The following is an 8397-nucleotide window of genomic DNA, read 5'->3' on the forward strand; positions in this document are numbered from 1 at the left end:
GCGTTATGTTGCTTCTCGTTACTGTGATAATAACACCACCGAGTTTGTTTTGATCTCGAATTCAGAGCATAGAGAGCAACATGACACTACAATTGCTTTTTTATTGTCATATCGTATCCTATGTTACAACATAAAATATATTTACTATACTACAGTACCTACCCAGGTTCAGTGCTCGCTCGGGGCCTTTGGCTCAAGTTAACCAAACGAAGCTTGAACTCTTGGCTTTTGTGGCCTTGGTAAGCAAATGTTCCTACTCCAGTACCTTTGGCTATTATCTGTTTTTCTTTTCTTCGTGCATAGATGTTGCCTTGTCATTTAGCCTGGTGACATTGAACAAGATTCCTTCAATCTTTTACAACTGCAATGTAATTTTTGGTGTCTCAGAATGATTTCAATTTTAATGCAGTATTTGGACGTTCACTCGATAATAAAATCAATTTAGAGTGTTATTTTGTGTTGGTTTCGTTTTTGCTGTTGCAGCTATGGGAACAATTTCGATGGAAAAGCGGGATGCTTAAAAGTACAAGAGCTGCTCAAACCAGTACCTAGATAGCAGCGTGTGAAGAACCTATACATGACTTGCACGTGACATCATACAAAGACCACTCTGGTGGCCCCCAGAGAAGAGGGGAAGGAGCTCCCCTCTTACCAAGACCCTCTTTTGTGTCTCCCAGATTTTGCTATTCTCCACCCAGGATATAATTTAAAAAAAAAAAACAAAAAAAAACAAAAAACACGCCACACACAAATTTCCACAAAATCAGCTTCTCTTTTTCTCTCTTACACGTGGTGGCCAAAAGTACACGGTGCGGCGTCAGTGCAAGCCATGTTTAGTCAATTAGTGGCTGAGAGTTCAGGGAATACTCCTCCCACCCCTTTCAACTTTGGAGGAGCAAACACTGGAGAGGGGGTCACCTCTTCTCCAGTGTTCACTCTGCTCAAGTGGAAAGCGGTGGGAGTAGTTTCCCCTTAATCATGACATATCCAAGGGAAAACAAGTTATTTTTCTAAATAGCTTGAATGGACAAAGGATCTCATAATACGAACTTACAGCGAAAACAAAATTAGGAGCTATATTGACGGCACGAGACAAATTTGTAGTTGGCGCCCGCGGGAGTCACGTGGTAGGCCTATGCGCCGCCGCCGAAAACTAAATGGATGCCAAACCGAAATTTGAATTTCGCAAAATATGACCGCAGAAGCGTAGAATGGGACGCTCCGAACTCCAAAGCATCCTTCATACAGCCATATCTCAAACGAACGGCATTATTTTTAGAAAAAAAAGAAGGCGCGATCAAGCGAGGAATGTGACCTCACGATACTTTTCGAACAATTGAAAATGGGGGGGAAACGGCCTCGCTTCTCTACTCGCTTCGGTTCACCAGCTCGAGGGGACGAAGCGAAGAGGAGAGGGAATGCGAATCGTGACGTCACATGTCTCGTCGGCCGTGTTCAATTGCACACTTTTCCAAAAATGCGGCCATCCGTTAAAGATATCGCTGTACAAGTGACATTGTGGGGTTTTGCAGTGTCCCGCCTATCGCTTCAACCTTGTTTCGTGTGCTCCAAATTTCGGTTTCGCATCCCTTTAAACGCGGTCTAAAGCGACACGTATTCCGGATTCGTACGCTGGAACACGTATAGATTCCCGCTTCCGGTTCTAACTTCACCTCTCTGTTTTTGCGTGTTCCGGCAGGAGTATTTGAAGTTAAAATATCAACCTCTACGGGCGTACCGCATTGTTACATATAGGTGCCCGTATTCTGACCTGGGCGTCCGTATTAGGGGAGGGGTCAATCACGGCGCGCGCCACCTTCTCGCCGCGGATCGCGTGCTCTTTCCGTGCTCGACGAACGAACCAGCGAACGCCGTCCGCCCCGGCTCCGACTTACCGAGAACGGACGCGCGGGGTCATCTGCTGCCGGCTTCTCACAGTAATTTTTCTGCGCCGAGTCTCGTCTCGCCCGTCGCAAATTTGTGTCGGTATTCGCTTTTGTACGCAGTGGTTTCTGCGTGATGACGTGAGAATTCGCCTGTTCCGCTGACGACTGTTCAACGTTCGCACGCTTGGTCGAACCGAGCATGGTGACGAGGTGCCCGTCGATACCGGAAGAAGGCTTGTCTGGCCGCTTTTTCTGTTATGTTGCAAGTTGCGTCGCAAACTCGTGGCAGTGTGAGCTTCTCTCGCGGTGGTTTCTCTGGATAGTTATGTCAGTATCCGCCTTTGTGCGCGGTCATTTCTGTTTGATGACGTGAAACTTCGCCTGGTCCGCCGACAACTGTACAACGTTTCCGCGCTTGGTCGAGCTGAGCGTGGAGACGAAGTGCCCGTCCAGACCGGGGGAAGGGGTGTCAACGCCGCTTCTTCGTTCGTCGAGTTTCGTCGCAAACTCGTGGTGGTGTGAGCCTCCCTCGCGATGCTTTCGTGAAGAGAGCGAGAGAGATATAAAACTTTATTAGGCCCAAAGAATACGAGCAGGGGGCCTGAGTCCAAGCCCCCTCTGGTGGCATACTCCAGAGTGCACGGACTGAACGAACGCAACCAGGTAAATTTGATCCAAGAGTGTGGTGACCGTAGTCAGCCACCCGGGATTAGGGAGGAAGGACAGGAAAAAGGGAGGTTAGAGAAGGGTGTGGAAGGGGGATGGAAGATCCATAAGACGTGATGGGTATTTGGGTGATCGCAACGGGTGCAGGGGGAAGGATCCTTAGGGAGTAAACCTCGTAGAAGGTGGATGCGAGCTTTGGAGGGGAGGGTGTTACTTTGGGCGTTGAAGATAATAGTGCCTTGATGGCGCGTAAGGTGTGGGTAAAGGGGGGAGGGGGGGAAGAGAGACTCGACGGGCGTGTCTATATGATCGAGTGAAAGTAAGGCCACGGGAACCGTCTGGCAGATATGGGAATGTCGGGTGCCCGGTAGAGCATTTCGCTGGCGAGCAGGTGTGCCCCCATGTCCTGGGATAATAATGCCTTGGTGGGCCGGTGTGCCCCCATGACCTGGGATCCAGACGATCTGAACTGGTAATAGTACATCGCGTTGTATTTGTTTTGCCATGGCAAGTGGTAGAAAGTTGCGTATTATTTGCGGGCAGGCAGCTATAAAGTCGGCGAAGACGATGGGGATAGGGGAGGTAAAAGAGCCCGCGGAGGTATAGATGATAGCCGCTGCAATAGCGTGTAGTTTGGCAAGCATGGGTTCATGGGAGGAAGAACGGCGGTGTGTATCGCATTGAAATGATGATCAGTGACCACTGTGTTTGTGCCTGCATCAGTCCTACTGGATTTAGCATCGGGTGCATGTGTCGAGGGAGTCGTGATATGCGTCTTCCCTGGGGGGTGAGAAGGAGGCGGATTTCCTGACAGCGTTTGTGGATAATAACGAGCTCTTCTGCGGTATTATGATAGCCCACATCGAAGAGACTGTAGGTTTTAGCGGTAATGGGTAGGCCTATGGCGAGCTTGGTGCCTTTACAAATAAGAGCATTTAGTTTTTTTTTTTTTTTCTTTTTTGTCGTTTTGTGAGTCTGCTGTACGGAAGGTGTAGCGGAGGCGGTATTTCAGTAAGGCAGCGCTGAGCCTCATTATGCTCCTTTCTTTGAGTCCGCGACAGGATGGTTATTTAGGTGGCGTTTTTCGCTGCTGCAGACATCAGATAGCGCCGACTTCGCTCCATGAGAGTTAATTCTTTCGCATTGAAAGAAAATCATAGAGGCTGTGAAGCCCTGACGCACGCCGCGCAAGCTGTAATTTGAAGCTCTGGTCTTGTTTCTGAAATTTTTAAAGTTTTAATGTAAAAAGTAACTTTGAGCCGATGTTATTCATTAAAAAAGGTCGCTCACAAAAACGTGACTCACGTATCTTTAATAAATAAGCCGTTTCTAATCGGCATAAAGGCGAACTGACATAGTCACTCCGTGCATTGACATAGCGCGTCGTCTGGTCGCATCCTAGCAGCTCCGTCGCAGGAGGTTGCCCGCGAGGTGGCGACGATAAAGTCCCTCTATATTGGAAAAGTAGCGACAACCTTTCATCACGTCATCGAGCTCAGCGGTAGGCCGGTGTATGACACGTGACCTTCCCTAGCGCTCCACCCCTTTGGCCACCAGGAAGGATCCAGCAGATTTCGCCGTGTCTCGTCGCTGGCCGCGCCATCGCCGGGTTCGCTTTACGTCGGGTAGATCCGCACTTGTTTTTATGCTCGTGCTAATTTTGTTGTTGTTGCTTATATAAAGCGTATACATCCCTATTTGAATCGTGCACTGCCCTATCTGCCAGATACATTGGTGTAAATAAGGCAAATTTCGGGAAGGGCATAGGACTTTTTGCTTATCACTAAGCCCTGCATATCCGCGAATTAAGCGCGGAAATCCGCAGTAAACTGGCGGATACGGATAAAAAATGAATCAGATTCGACGGATTGTGGATCGGATGCGGATGCCAAGTGCCCCGGATGCAGATCGGATGCAGATATCCGCGGGTACAGATCTACATTTTTGCCGAGGCGGCCCACAAACGTGTGCGACCGCACAGTCTAGAGTGAATAAGTGGTGACACTACGAAGTCCAAAAGTTGACACTCGCGTGCCGAAGAATCTGGGCAGAATATACGGCACGCCTTGTCCGCTGGTATTTGAGACCGCTCACTAACGCAGCCTGGGAAAAAAGCGGTGAGAAGGGATATTAGTCTTACAGTTCCACGCTTATTTTTCTTAAGAGTCGGAAGAAACGTTTGAACCTAATGTCAAATCGACAGTTAGTAACTGTTTTGGCCAGGGCGACGCTATCGTCATGCCTTGCAGTGCCAACGGTCTATCCCGATGCGAATTCATTGTGGTGCGGGGAAACCATCGTCGAAATGCGAAGCTCGGGGGATTCTTGAATAAATCTACTTTGTTTAAATGAATGTAATGAATGTAAATGCTATCGCGGCGAATGACGTCAAAGTAAACGAGTTCGCGAGGAAACGAAAGAAGGCTGACGATAACCTTGAAAATACAGACACGATCAAATTTTGTTTTGAAAACGTTTTTAGTCCATTCGAATAAAAATTCAAAGAAAATATTATCTTTATATACTTAAAAGAATTATGGCATATGATCCCATCAAACCACAAAAAACGCAGCATACGGCATGGGGTGAAGACACGCAAGAGCTAACAGGCAGAGATGACAACCTGCGCTGCCCTTCCGGAAGTCGATGACAGCACCAGTTTTAAAGCGGTGGCTGCACTGGCCCTGGACCGTCACTGCGAGACTCCTGTACTCATCTGAACTCGTACTGAAGTAGATTAGGGCTTTCTGGGTGAATTGAACAGACTTAAACACTCAAGTGATTATTGCGAAGCTGATTTTTGTTTCTTCTAAAAACTAACAATGGTGGAGTATAAATCCGGTTTTGTGTGTTTTGGACGTGTTCTATGATAAGTAGTTCGTTTAGTTCATTATTTCCGTAATTATAGCGTAAAGAGGTGCCCTCACCCACGATTCAATCAGACTTCTGGGCCCCGTATGTTCACGACAAATCGTTCGCGAGTAAAGTCAGACCAAGTCGACTTCAGTGAAGGTAGCTCTTCATAGGCTTAGCGCACGTCGCGGCTAATAATACTATTCACAAAAAAAAATGTATATTCTGGAGTTTTTTCTCTTTTTTTATATTAGCTCTACCGTTTTGAACACAGCCGCACAGTGGACGCCGCCGGGTGAAATTCGCAGCGTACTCGTTGTATATTCCTTGCAGAGAGTTCAGCCAGGCACGACTCGGCACTCAAAAAAATCTGGAGCGTCTCCACTCCCGCAAAGCATTTGGGTGATCCAATGGCCAAAATATACGGAGGTCGTTCGGAAATGTTTAGAAAAAATAATAGCGCTATGAAACTGAGCATGAAGTTTCACAGTGCTGTAGTGATCATACTTCCGGGACCAATTCCACTACCCAAGATTTCTTCTTTCTTTTTTTTAACTCTGCTACTCCCAAGTTTTTCACAGCGCAACTTTCACACCACAACTTGTTTTATATGGACTTTCGATACAGTTCCTACTTTTCGAGTGATCGGGAGATCTTCTCTTTAATTAAAACTTGTTGTTGGCCTAGTTGGTTCATGATGCAGTCTAGAAGTTCTTTTCAAATGTAAACACATATTTTATGACAATATTTTTCTTCCAAATGGTACACATTCACCTCAAGAGCGCTTTTGAAAATTAAGAGTATGTTACATTATGTTGTGAATTTACTTTTTTTTTTTTTTTTTTTTTTTTACAAGTTACGCTGTTTTTTTATAAAGTTTATCCAGAGTCGTACAAAGTTGAGAACTTTAAAATTATTCACGTCCCGCAATTTTCTGCAGACGTTCTAGCTTTGGGATAACCTTGTGTGTCATGAAACGGTTCACTCTGCGGTCAATAGGGAGTTTTAGCAGGTCGTTTCAACACAAACGGTTCGCCTTTGAACGCATACGCGACGCTACTGCGCATGCGCGCGCGAGTCGTTCGGGGAGTCGGGAGGCTCTTCTCGTTCGTTTCTCCCATTCCGGCCGCTGGAGTCGTCACCGCAACGCAGCCAGCACCGCTCACGACTCGGGTAAAAAAAAAAGATGCCGGTCGGTTCGGCGACCGCCTTCGCTGACCCAGTCGAGCGTTAGGCTTAGGACAGCGGGAGGCGAGTTGCCGTCCTGGTAGTCTGCTTCATTTGAGAGGTTGAACCAAATCATTTCGAGGACTGCTCACAGTGGTAAGCGATCGTGAATGCTGTAAACTGCGCATGCTAGTAAATTTTTGCGATCTGCGGGCAGACCAGCTGCCGTGGCGACCGCGAGCAGACGAAATGATTTGGTTCGACGGCACACAACGTGAACAATCATTCAAGTTCAAGATGACTGAGACACACCACATACCTTTACGGTCGTTCAGACACCTTTTACTCTATCTAGCTTCGCAGTTCTTGAAATTCCGACCGTCAAATGTTACGTCGGCCGTCTTGTTTACATCAGTCGTACGCCGGATACACGAGCCGCCACCACGGTGTCCGCCACCGTCGCCACGGATTTACACGTTGCAGAATGTTTCACATGTTTACTAGAAGATGGCGCCACCGTTAAGCACAATCACCATCATTGTTTACACGGTCGCGCCACTTTCACGATTCGCTAAAGTATGTGAAATTTGACGTACGGTTTCACGGAACGGACCAGCTGTACCGTTCGTGATTTCGGAACCGTGTGCTTGAAGAACGACTCGCTAAAACTCCCTAATATGTGATCGGACGGACGATAACACGCGGCGGAGGTTTAATGCAGCTAACAAATGTCGTGACGTTGCTGGAGGGACAACTTTATTGATACAGAATGACATCAAGCTGGCAGGGTAGTGACTCAGCCTCATCTTAAGGGGAACTCTCCTGTCGCCGAGGAAGGGCTTTTTAGTGCACCTACTCCCAAAGCCGTCTGTTCTGACCACCCCAACCTCGAAGAACAATGCAACCTGCACGGTCACATGTGCATCAGCTGCACAGCACGAAGGCCAAAGTTGGCCGAATTTCTCTCCTCTGACGACCTTGTTCGGGTGTGCCACGCTAATCCGCACTGTCGCGTTCCGCCAACAGCATTCCGTTTATTGTCCGCACTTTTTACATTACAATACGCAGCAGTCAACGTTCTCGCACGTACGAAGCTGGCTATGCCGCGTCGGCGGCGTCGCTACCCTCCCGCGCAATCGGGCTCCTCGCGACTTCAGACTCCCCGTGTCACGGCGGGGATATTTCTGTGCTCTGCCAACGGCTGGAACGCGTACTTGTTACATCGGGGGTTTTCTGGACATATACTCCTTCAGGATGCACCGGAAGATCTAAAACAATTAGAGCCGGAACCCGAATTAGCGGAGCTAAAAGCCTCGGCGTCCGACTACTTCTGCAAGCGACGGACCAGCCAAGAATCAAGATGGACTTTTCGTGACCTAGTGGCGCGTCACAGGCAGCCAACTAAAGCGCCGTTCACATATATGGGACCGAGTTAGACCGAGAGAGACCAGACCGGTGTTTAAGCCTCTTGCGACGTCTTAGGACCGGATGCGCTGCAACGGACCTCGTCCTAAGAAATCGGAAGAGGCTTAAAAACTGGTCTGGTCTTTCTCGGTCTTACTCGGTCGCAAGAGTGTGAACAGGCTTTTATGGCGTGCCGCAGAGGCGAACGATTCCGTTTTCTTCGCTTTTTTTTTTTTTTTTTTTTTTGTTAAGTGATTATTTTGAGTTGCACGGATGTGATGTTTGGATTCACCGGGCACAAATTCCTCAAAATCAACAATTAACTGAATTTTGTTTTTAAATCTCTTCAGCATCCCTTTAATGTTTCGCGAAGCGAACTTTCTGCCGGGTACGAAGGTCGTTGGGAGTCCCGGGAGTATTC

The sequence above is a fragment of the Ixodes scapularis genome, unplaced genomic scaffold (assembly GCF_016920785.2).
Source record: "Ixodes scapularis isolate PalLabHiFi unplaced genomic scaffold, ASM1692078v2 PGA_scaffold3__209_contigs__length_174095766, whole genome shotgun sequence".
Classification (NCBI taxonomy): domain Eukaryota; kingdom Metazoa; phylum Arthropoda; class Arachnida; order Ixodida; family Ixodidae; genus Ixodes; species Ixodes scapularis.